Here is a 13,131-nt window from a genome sequence, read left to right as displayed (position 1 = left end):
GGGAGTGCAACAGAGGTCAATTATGATTAAAAAAATCAAATTATTACCTCATCAACTATCACCCACTCCTTGTTTTGGATTACAAATTATGATATACTACTACTGCCCATCTTTGTTCAACCTTTAGAGAGGAAAAAGACAGGAGACCTGGTGAACACAAAAAAGTTTATTAATTTGAAAAATTGGTATCAGTATTTAATATTTGGTAAACATTAACATACAACAGGACATTTAAACAACATTGTCCTGCCATGAAACCCGTCCAATATCGGACACAAAATAGGCCGCAAATTGGTCACGCATAAGACCAACGGCTGCAGTTGACCTCATCGGGTGATGATGAAAATCGGGCAATGGGTGTGAAATTGGTTCATCAAGTTCAATGTGGGGTCGCTCCTTAGCCATTATATAATTGTGTAGAACCACACAGGCTTTGACCACCTCGTCCACTGTTTCCACTTTTAGATTGATGGCTGTTGCGAGAATGCGCCATTTTGCAACCAGAATGCCAAAGCTGCACTCTACGGTTCTTCTTGCCCTTGTCAGTCTGTAGTTGAATATTCTGCGAGTATGGTCCAAGTCCCTACTAGAATATGGCTTCAGGAGATTTTCACACATCTGGAAGGCCTCATCCCCAACCATAACAAATGGCAGCGGTGACCCTTGAGTGTTGGGGAGAGGCTGTGGAGGTGGGAAATTAAAATTGTTGCCATACACACGGCGGCCCATATCAGAGCTCTTGAAGGTCTGGGAATCATTGCCACGGCCAAAAGCTCCAACGTCCACGGCGATGAAGCGACACTCCGCATCCGCTATTGCCATGAGCACTATCGAAAAATATTTTTTATAATTAAAAAACTCAGATCCGGTTCTTGCAGGCTTAACAATGCGGATGTGCTTCCCATCCACCGCCCCTAAACAGTTTGGAAAATCACACACGTTCAAAAATGTTTTGGATATTTCCCGCCACATGTCCACGGTGGGTACGGGTATAAACTCCTCACGGAGTACATTCCATAACGCACGACAGGTGTCCACAACAATTCCGGACAGGGTTGAGATTCCAAGGCGGTATTGGAAGTGCAGGGAAGATAAACTCTCTCCTGTGGCCAGAAATCTAGAAGGAAAAGAAACCAAAAAAAAAATTATAAAACGGCTCTTATTTTATGTTGTTTTTCAATAAGAAAAATTTTAAAAAAACAACCCAAAATACATGTCATAACCCCAAAATTTGACTATCATTGGTTTATTTTTGGAACGTACCGTAATGTCACCAACAGACGTTCCTCGGGTGGAATTGCTCTACGGAGCCGTGTGTCCTGTCGCCGTATGGAACCTTCGACACGAGACAGTAATTCACGGAAAGAATCTTGCGACATTCTGGTGTAATCCTGGAATTTCTCCGGGTTGGCATTCAGCTCCGCATACAGGGTGTGATATGCTCCGCGGGTCTCACGCACTTCAATGATGGGGTGCCTCCAAAAACGCCGACGCTGTCTCCTTCTCCATCTTTGGCGGTTTCGGTCTTGCTCCCAAGCAAAAACACAGGCAAGGAAAATCTTGAAGCTGAACTCCAGTTGGAAATTAAAGTTCGCTATTGAAAGATCCATCGTGACACCGGAAACAGTAGCAAGCTCTGAAACTTTATGTACCCCTAGGGTCTATATATTGAGTCCCAATCATGTACGCCCTCTCTAGCCCACTCTATTCTCATTGGTTGGTTATTGTAACCTTTTTTTTTTTTTCCCAAAAATGCACAAAAAACGCAAACGCATGCAAAAACGCATGTAAACGCGTGTAAACGCTGCATTTTTTTGACGCACGCGTTTAACGCGTGCGTCAAAAAAACGCTGCGTTTACACGCGTTTACATGCGTTTTTGTACCATGCGTTTTTTTAAAAAAACGCATGCGTTCAAAAACGCTAGTGTGAAACCAGCCTTAATGAGCGTTTAATTTAAAAAAAAAAAGGAAAAAAACTGCGTGGGCTCCCGCGCAATTGTCTGCACCAGAGGGGGAAAGCCGACGGCCGGGGTCAATATTTGTAGCCTGCTATGAATATCAGCCCGCAGCTGTCTGCGTAGCCTTTACTGGCTATTAAGATAGGGGGACCCCCCAAAAAAATGATGTGGGGTCCCCCTATATTTTATAGCCAGAAAGGCTATGCAGACAGCTGCAGGCTGATAGTCATAGCCCAGAGAGTGGCCATGGATATTGGCCCCCCTGGCTACAAGTACCAGTCCGCAGCCGCCCCAGAAATGGCATATCTGTGAGATGCGCCAATTCCAGAACCTAGCCCCTCTCTTCCCACTCCCGTGTAGCGGTGGGATATGGGGTAATAAGGGGTTAATGTCACCTTGCTATTGTAAGGTGACATTAAGCCGGGTTAATAATGGAGAGGTGTCAATAAGACGCCTATCCATTATTAATCCAATAGTAAGAAAGGGTTAATAAAACATGCACACATTAGGAAAAAAGTATTTTAATATTCTTCATTTAACCATACTTACCATACTTCAGCGCCTGCAAAAAACATAAAATAATAAACCATATACTACCTGTCCGCCGTAGTCCAATTAATAACGAGTGTCCCATGACTTTCTCCCCTATAGAACAGTGACATCAGGTGATGTCACTGCTCTATAGGATCCTCAGTGACACACTAACAGGAGAATGGCTCCTACAGTGCATCACTGAGAGGTTACCTTAGGACAAAGTCGCACTTTATGGCAATTGCTGTGTGGGAAAATTTCTCACCCAGCAATGCCAAAAGTGAGACTAGGGAATATTTTTTTACAGCGGCAGAGGAATACAGTGTGGAAGCATACCTTCCTCCCGACATTGTGCTTCTGGGGCCCCTAGAGAGCGGTTGCATCAGCTGATGCTGTCGTTCTCCACGGGAGATCTTCGTGGGACACTCATGGATTTCTGCGGACAGGGAGTATATTGGTTGTTTGTTATTTTAATCTTTTTTACAGATGACACTAGCTTCGGGCAACAAAGTGACAAATAATGGTGAGTATGTACTCTATGTTATATGTACTGTATGTCTGCATGAATGTATGGTATGTAGTATGTATGGAGTATGTATGGAATATGTATGTGGTATTTTTTTTTCATTCAACACATTAGCCAGATGATGGGACTACTACTGTCCCATCATTGGCTAATGTGTCGATCACTGTCAGTGTAGCAGGCATCGTCCGATGGGACTTGTAGTCCCATCGGATAATGCCTGCACACATGCACAGAGCCCCAGCAGCCCGCATAGAGACCCAGCAGGCTGCCTAGAGCCCTGGCAGGCCCGCATAGAGCCCCGGCAGTCTGCATAGAGCCCCTGCAGGCTGCACAGAGCCCCGGCAGACCACATAGAGCCCCGGAAGCCCACATAGAGCCCCAGCAGCCCGCATAGAGCCCCGGCAGGCTGCATAGCGCCCCGGTCGGCCCGCACAGAGCCCCGGCAGGCTGCACTGAGCCCCGGCAGGCACATACAGATCCCCGGCAGGCCTGCACTGACCCCGCCCGCACACACAGACATGCACAGTGTCCACCCATGCACCGCCCACACTCTCCTCTCCGGAACAGGATTTAAAAGGACTGAAAGGGCTTATTTATGTTCCGATATTTGTGTCCCATTGACTTGCATTGGTATCGGGTATCGGTATCGGCGATAACCGATATATTTTAGATATCGGCCGATCCAATCCGATACCGATACTTCTGGATATCGGAAGGTATCGCTCAACACTAATTATGACCATGCCTTTCAGGATGCATAGGAGTATATCAAATTAAAAACCAAGATATTGGCATGCTTGGAGTGACTATGCCCGATAGAGCTCAAAGGGTCTACCACTGGGAGTAATGAGTTGACAAACCCCCTCGCTAACAAATGTTTGACCTACTACATCTGGTACACAAGTGGTTACAGCCAGAGTCCTCCACCCCAGCCCAGATGGTCGAGAGAGTTGTTATGGACAGATTCATCCACTCCCTTCCTAGATCGGTGCAGTCCTGGGTTACCCACGGAGGCTCCCCAAATCATGGATGACCTGGTTGACATAGTGGAAAGGTACAAGGTGGTAGGGAAGTCATTAAGGAAACTGGGCATTGTTGCATTCCCATACTGGGGTACTCAGAAGGAGCTTGACTCTCAAAAGAAGGGTAATATAGCCACAACTAGGGGGAGTCCCAAGAGGTCACTGAGTGGTTGCTAAAGGATGCTGGTAAAAACTTAATTTGTTTGACATGTCAAGGTTCTGGGCACATAGCCATGCATTGTCCTATGCTGTTCGTATTAGGCCTATACAGCCTGCAGTGTGGACTATCAGCCCGGTGAGAGGACACAAGCATGTCACATGACAATAAATTGGGTACTGATGTCAGGACTCTTAGAGTCACGAAGTTTTGTGACCCTGGTAAGAGCCAAACTCCCCCACCAGTTGATTCTCGTAGAACTAGTGCATGTCCGCATGTTCACCGGGACTACCCTGTTGCCAGAGTGACGATAAAAATAAACTGTGACACGAGGTCCGAGTAGTTAAAGACAACCTATACACCCAGTAATAATAATATGCAACTTTAGCTTGTTCTGGGACTTATTACCAAAGATGGAGGTATCGAGTCATGGACTATGCAGTATGGTACTCAGAGGCGGTACCACTGAGAAACTCCTCCACCAGGAGTATAGCCCGAGAGCTAGTTCATATTTTCTCCAAAACAGGCCTGTCAAAGGAGATACTGATGGACTAAGGAATGCTGTAAATGTACAAATTACTGAGGGAGGTATGTAAGGCTCTCCAGATTACACAACTCAGGACCTCGGTGTTTCATCTGCAGATGCACAACCCGATAGTGAGGTTCAAAACCCCTTGAATTCAATGATTAAGAAGGTCATGGAAAAGGATGACGAGACCAGGATTGCCTACTTTTGTTTTCCTGCTGTTCTCTAATAACGAAGTCCACAGGCCTCTACGGGGTTCTCAAAATTTGAGTTCTTGTATGGATATTGCAAAGGAAACATGAGAAGTAGAGGTTACACCACACCGAAGCATCATCAAGCATATGACCCAGATGCAGGACAGAATCTCGAGGCTAATGATGATGGTGAAGGAAAACCTGTTTCAAGAACAAGAGACCCAGACAAGGGTCTACAATCGGCCAGCGAGTCTGAGACAGTTAAGCCCTGGAGACCGAATGTTGGTGTGAATCCCCAAGGCTGAAAGTAAATTTCTGGCCAAGTGGAAAGGGCCATACAATGTTGTTGAAAAGTTGAGTGATGTCAACTTCAATGTCCACTAGCCAGGGAGAAGAAAGCCGTATCAAGTGTACCACAGAGACAGGGAACTGGTGGAAGCTACGTGCCCCGAGGACAGTCCTGAAGCCAAGGTCAAGGATGTCACAGTGGCAGAGATACTGTCATTCACTCAGAAACAACAGTGCTGGGAACTGCTAGAGCGGAATCTGTTTTTGGAGTTGCCAGGATGTACGCAAGTTGTTGAGCATGAAATCCTGAGTGATGCTCATGTGCTGGTGTACCAAAAGCTGTATTGAATTCCTGAAGCCCATCGTGAGGTGATTTTGGAGGAGGTGAGGAGAAAGTTGAGCCTGGGTGTCATTGAGGAGTCCAGCCCCATTGTCCTTGTGACAATGTGACAAAGCCTGATAGAGAGTGGCGTTTCTGTAACTACTACAGGAAACCAAATGAGTTGTCCAAATTTGATACATATCTGATGCCCCAAGTCCATGAACTCATTGAGAGTCTTGGATCAGCTGGATACATCACCACTCTGGACCTAATGAAAGGGTTCTGGCAAATCCTCCTCTCCCAAAGTCACATGGAGAAAATGGCTTTCTCTTCACCTGACAGTTGCTTTCAGCATGCCAGAATGCCGTTCAGGCTACAAGGAGCCCCAGCTAGCTTCCAGAGGACCATGTACCGGATCCTAGCTCCTCACGAAAAGTAAACTGCAGCTTACTATGATGATATTGTGATATTCAGACTAGATTGGGAAAGTCATCTGCTGAAGGTCAAGGCCTTACTGAATGCGTTGAGGAAGGCGGGGTTCACCATGAACCAAAAGAAGTATGCCATGGGGTAAGAGGAGGCAAACTAGTTTGGCTACATAGTTGGAAGAGGTGAAATAAAGCCATAAGTGAATAAGGTGGATACAAAGAAAAATTGTCTAAGACGGTCTCAAAGAAATAGGTTTGGACATTTCTGGGAATTGTGGGATAAAAGCTAAAAGCTCCCCCTGTGTATGCAGCTGGTCTTGATCGCACTTGACTTTATCAAGGAATTTGTGGCCCAGATGGATGCCTCAGTGGTCAGGCTGGGAGCCATATTGTCCCAAGATGTAAAAGGGAAGGAATATCCAGTCTTGTATCTAAGTAGGAAGCTCTTCTCCTGTGAGAAAAACTTTGTAACTATAGAAAAACAATGCTTGGCCGTGACATGGACAATTGACACCCTGAGATACTACCTGTTAGGCTGAAAGTTCAAGCTAGTGTCATATCATGCGCCAAGTAGATGATGAGGGAAAGGAAGGGACAGAATGCTAGGGTGACTAGGTGGTTTCTAGGGCTCCAGGATTTATTATTATTATTATTATTATTTATTTATAAAGCACCATTAATTCCATGGTGCTCTACATGAGAAAGGGGTTGCATACAGGGTTACAGATAACGTTTACAGTAAACAAATTTACAATGACAGACTGGTACAGAGGGGAGAGGACCCTGTCCTTGCGGACTTACATTCTACGGATTTCAACTTTCATGTGAAGCACAAGCATGGGAAGCTGCATGGTAACCTGTCTTGACTTCCTTGTTTGGTGAAATAGGCAGAAGCCAGGTGCACCGCTATATATACTAATATGAAGAACTGGGGGTGCAATGTCAGTAGTAATAAACAATAATAACCAAAACAGAGAAAAGCACTACTGCAATTACAGTGGGGCAAAAAAGTATTTAGTCAGTCAGCAATAGTGCAAGTTCCACCACTTAAAAAGATGAGAGGCGTCTGTAATTTACATCATAGGTAGACCTCAACTATGGGAGACAAACTGAGAAAAAAAAATCCAGAAAATCACATTGTCTGTTTTTTTAACATTTTATTTGCATATTATGGTGGAAAATAAGTATTTGGTCAGAAACAAAATTTCATCTCAATACTTTGTAATATATCCTTTGTTGGCAATGACAGAGGTCAAACGTTTTCTGTAAGTCTTCACAAGGTTGCCACACACTGTTGTTGGTATGTTGGCCCATTCCTCCATGCAGATCTCCTCTAGAGCAGTGATGTTTTTGGCTTTTCGCTTGGCAACACGGACTTTCAACTCCCTCCAAAGGTTTTCTATAGGGTTGAGATCTGGAGACTGGCTAGGCCACTCCAGGACTTTGAAATGCTTCTTACGAAGCCACTCCTTCGTTGCCCTGGCACACCGCCACCGCTTTGGATCATTGTCATGTTGAAAGACCCAGCCACGTTTCATCTTCAATGCCCTTGCTGATGGAAGGAGGTTTGCACTCAAAATCTCACGATACAAGGCCCCATTCATTCTTTCATGTATCCGGATCAGTCGTCCTGGCCCCTTTGCAGAGAAACAGCCCCAAAGCATGATGTTTCCACCACCATGCTTTACAGTAGGTATGGTGTTTGATGGATGCAACTCAGTATTCTTTTTCCTCCAAAAACGACAAGTTGTGTTTCTACAAAACAGTTCCAGTTTGGTTTCATCAGACCATAGGACATTCTCCCAAAATTCCTCTGGATCATCCAAATGCTCTCTAGCAACCTTCAGACGGGCCCGGACATGTACTGGCCTAAGCAGTGGGACACGTCTGGCACTGCAGGATCTGAGTCCATGGTGGCGTAGTGTGTTACTTATGGTAGGCCTTGTTACATTGGTCCCAGCTCTCTGCAGTTCATTTACTAGGTCCCCCCGCGTGGTTCTGGGATTTTTGCTCACCGTTCTTGTGATCATTCTGACCCCACGGGGTGGGATTTTGCGTGGAGCCCCAGATCGAGGGAGATTATCAGTGGTCTTGTATGTCTTCCATTTTCTAATTATTGCTCCCACTGTTGATTTCTTCACTCCAAGCTGGTTGGCTATTGCAGATTCAGTCTTCCCAGCCTGGTGCAGGGCTACAATTTTGTTTCTGGTGTCCTTTGACAGCTCTTTGGTCTTCACCATAGTGGAGTTTGGAGTCAGACTGTTTGAGGGTGTGCACAGGTGTCTTTCTATACTGATAACAAGTTTAAACAGGTGCCATTACTACAGGTAATGAGTGGAGGAAAGAGGAGACTCTTAAAGAAGAAGTTACAGGTCTGTGAGAGTCATAAATCTCGATTGTTTGTTTCTGACGAAATACTTATTTTCCACCATAATATGCAAATAAAATGTTAAAAAAACAGACAATGTGATTTTCTGGATTTTTTTTTCTCAGTTTGTCTCCCATAGTTGAGGTCTACCTATGATGTAAATTACAGACGCCTCTCATCTTTTTAAGTGGTGGAACTTGCACTATTGCTGACTGACTAAATACTTTTTTGCCCCACTGTATGCACCCACCCAAATAATAATAATAATAATAATCATAATACTGAAATAATAGAAAAATATAATAATTTTATTGGCACACCTTAAACACCTCAAACAGATTAAAACATAATTGAAATTCAAAAAACAAAAACCATATATCACTCAGGCAAATATAACAACATCATTTGGTATACCCAGTTATATCACCAAATACCTATACTAAACCTATTGGCTCACGAGGTGATGTAAATACAACCCTAAATAGAAAAAGACATGGGTAACCCCATGTAGTAAAGAGCAGAACCCCATATGTGGAAAAGAGGGGTGTATCACCTGCCTAAAACAATCACCATGAGGAAAAGCAAAGTAATGAGGTTTAGAGGCAGAAAGGAGTTAAATTACCTAGTAAGGCACATATAAATGGAGGTAAACCTCCTGAATATAGAACCTGGTGAGAAGGACAGTGTCCCACGCATTTTGCCCCAGCAAGCAGGGCTTCGTCAGGGAAGATGTTAAGGGACGCGCCAACCAGTATTAAATAGTGAAATAATAATACCTGATCGTGAGCCGGTGTGGGCTGATGAGGACAAGCAGGAAGCGGCAGATGTATCGCGCCGCCGCATTAGGCTGCTGTGTGCTTGAATTGAAAGCTAAGCACGCCTGCGTGGAGTAAGGTACAGGTACCATGAGCACGCATGCACAGAAAACAATGTGCGATGTGCGCCGCCGTCCGCAATTGCAAAGAGCAAGCCGATGATTGAGCTTGAAACAATAAGTATGCGTGTATGTGCATAAAGACCAGCTGGCCCAAGGATCGCAATGGCGCACAGAGACAAGACAAGGCACCAACAAAATACAAGTGAACATGCAGTGGCCCAACCACACAACAGGCACCCCCCGGGGGGGAACATGCAGCCATACGGACACACATACACCCATTCATACCCAAAGCAACACTTAAGACAATGAGAATAGTAGACACTGTATCAATATGGCAATGCAAATAGGAAAAACTTTATTCATAGAAAAAACATTATAAATCATGCACATATGTATAGTATAGTATAGACTTTAATGAGTCCAAGTACTCAAAGATAATTTAATATTGGGTTACAATATAGATATTCATACAAAATTGTAAAGATATATCTCTCAACATATAAAAGGGAATAAGGCTGAAACAAAGCCCATCAATAATTTCCAAGATATAATCCTAAAATTTACATGTATAACCCTATAGAACCAATATAGAACCTATGGGAGGTGGAGCCGCATATTCATGATTGTAATGGGAAGCCCCACGTGACCGCTCATACAGTAGAAGATGCGGCCAGGACAGGAAGCAGCGCCAGCCAGCGAGGGAGCCGGGTGAGTATTTTAACAACAGCGGGGGCGCGCACAGGGGGTGGGAGGGGGGACATGGATCTTTATTTTAAACACGATTATTCATATCTTCTCTACAGCAAACGCTGCTGCAGGGAAGATATGAATCGCGGCTTCAGCACCAGTGTCTCCTGCATGGCACACGGACTGCACACAGACAACGTCCGTGTGCGGTATGTGTTTTACACGGACCTATTGACTTTAATGGGTCCGTGTAATCCGTGCGCTCCCACGAACACTGACATGTCTCCGTGTTTGGCACACGGAGACACGGTCCGCAAAAAATCAATGACATCTGCACAGATGCATTGATTTCACTGTGTCTACGTGTGTCAGTGGCTCCGGTACGTGAGGAAACTGTCACCTCACGTACCGGAGGCACTGATGTGTGAAACCGGCCTTACAGATACCACACTGGTCCCACAACACCATCTTCTACCCGTAGCTTCCAACATAATAACATACTATTATATATAATAACACCTCATATAATCGTATGTTATTTATGTTATTAAATATTTTACCAAATTTGTTTTGCTTCAAATATTTTTTTCCCTATTTTCCACCTCTAAAACCTAGGTGTGTCTTAGGCTATGTGCACACGTAGGAAATGTGGTGCAGAATTTTCTGCACTAAATCTGCATCTCCTGGCAGAATCTGCAGGTGTGTTTTAGATGCGTTCTTTATGCATTTTTATGTGGTTTTAGTGCGTTTTTTTGTGCGGAATTGATGCGGATTTTGTGCAGTTTTTGTGCAGATTTTACCACTGCAGATTTCTACTAATGGAGGGGTGCAGAAACGCTGCAGAACTGCACAAAAAAATGTGACATGCACTTCTTTGAAATCTGCAGCGTTTCTGCGCAGATTTTTCTGCACTATGTGCACAGCTTTTTTTTTCACATTGTACTATAAATCACAATGCACTTCTGCAGCGTATCTGCTGCAGAAAAAAACGCTGCGGATCTGCACTAATTCTGCACTAAATCAGCATCGTGCGCATACCGAAAAATACGGTATGTATCTGAAACATGGCTGTCCTCAGAAATGTTATAAAAATAAATTAAAAAGTAAAAAAACAAACAAGCACGGCATAAAATAACCACTTTACAAACATCTCCTTTACAGACTTGCATTTAAATAAGCCCTCTCGTGAACTTTTGGTCCCCTAAACCTGTGTTCAGTAGCTATCCAAAGTATTCACTTCCTTGACTTTTCACCTATTTTGTTACATTACAACTTGTGTTTAAATATTTTTGTAATCCGATTTGTGTGTGATGAATCAACACTAATTAGTTTAAGTTGCTGAAGTTAAGGGAGAAAAATATTGGCATAAATTAAATTTATGGGAACCAAAAACTGAAAATTAGCATATGTATATGTATTCAGTTCACCTCTTTTGCTACGAAGCCAATAACATTTTTTGCTGCAAGCAATTACCTTCATAAGTCGCATGCTTAATGAAAGGAAGTCCACCTGTGTGCAATCTAAGGGTCACATGCTCTGTCAGTATTTTAAAAGGCCGCAGATTCTGCAAGAACATTAAAGGGACTCTGTCACCTGAATTTGGAGGGAACAATTTTCAGCCATAGGGGCGGGGTTTTCGGTGTTTGATTCACCCTTTCCTTACCCGCTGGCTGCATGCTGGCTGCAATATTGGATTGAAGTTCATTCTCTGTCCTCCGTAGTACACGCCTGCACAAGGCACATAGACTGACTGCTGACTTAATGATTTGGTCCAGACAACCCCTTTAAATATAAAATCCAACCCTTTTAAGTTGAACAAACTAAATGGAACAATGTACTTACTAACTGACATATTAGATTATCACAAACACTTTTCGGACTGACAATCAGGCAGCCGAATAAATTGAAGACATCCAGAACTTAAATTTAAAATAAGGCTTTATTCATGGACAATATATCCCGTGCCATAGTGCACAAGCACCAAAACTGAAGGTGGGAGGCCACGTAAATATAATAGGCTAAAAGCATACAGTGCCACATAGTAGAAAAATAATGCTATATACAGACCCCGGAAGAAGCTGGATTGTGAAACGCGCCTTGGGGTGAGGTGGGACGCTGGGTCAGCTACAGGTAGTTATTGCTACGGTTTCTTTCTATTATATTTGGATCCACTGTATGTATGCTTAGGCAGCTAAAGTGTGACAGAATAAGTCTGTATATAGCATTATTTTTCTACTATGTGGCACTGTATGCTTTTAGCCTATTATATTTACGTGGCCTCCCACCTTCAGTTTTGGTGCTTGTGCACTATGGCACGGGATATATTGTCCATGAATAAAGCCTTATTTTAAATTTAAGTTCTGGATCTCTTCAATTTATTCGGCTGCCTGATTGTCAGTCCGAAAAGTGTTTGATATATATTAGGAAGTGCCAGTGATATAAATGGGACAATGGTGATTTAAATATTAGATTATCTGTAGGGGCTGTTTAAAGGTTTGCAACAACAGTGGATTCAAATCAATGTGCATTGACCTCTAACCACAATGTATTTCAAGGACATTGAAATAAAATGAAAAGATAAATATTCCAATTGGCTGAAACCTGTAGCAGGATATGTTGTGTCTCACAGATATGGTGTAGGAGGAATGAAAATAGCCGAACGAGATCTGGAATGGACTGAAATGAGACACTCATCCCATCTATTATTAAGAATCACTCGGGAACCACTGACAATAGCAATGAAATGGTAAAAAGAAGCTACATTTTATCACATTTCCAATTATAAATAGTGATCCCAAGAATTGAAATTCTGTTCCACTATCATTATCTGAACAGCACTTGTATCAGCATTTACAACAAATGAAGACACATAGTCAGTGCCAGGCATGACTCAGGGAAATTACAGTACACGGTATTTACTGCAAACAAGATAGATGGTGGGAGTTAGCAAGACAGAACATTTCATTTGTCTCCTTGAGACATCCAGTGCCCAGGGAATACAACACCAAGTGCAAATAAGGCAGAGCTCATGAACGGAGCATGCACATGATGGATTGAATGTGTAAATGTTGACTTTGTCGAAATGGGTTTCAATAACTTGACGTCAAGCTCATATTCTCATATTTAGAAATACCTAAGACCCCCAAACATCAAATAGTTTAATTTCTTATTCTGAAGCAGGTACAAATGATGAAGAAAGATTAATTATCAACAATGGTATATCACAAATCCCAGGACAATATA

The sequence above is a fragment of the Ranitomeya imitator genome, chromosome 4, assembly GCF_032444005.1.
Source record: "Ranitomeya imitator isolate aRanImi1 chromosome 4, aRanImi1.pri, whole genome shotgun sequence".
Taxonomy (NCBI): domain Eukaryota; kingdom Metazoa; phylum Chordata; class Amphibia; order Anura; family Dendrobatidae; genus Ranitomeya; species Ranitomeya imitator.
The sequence above is the reverse complement of the archived record's forward strand: the minus strand, read 5'-3'. Positions refer to the sequence as shown.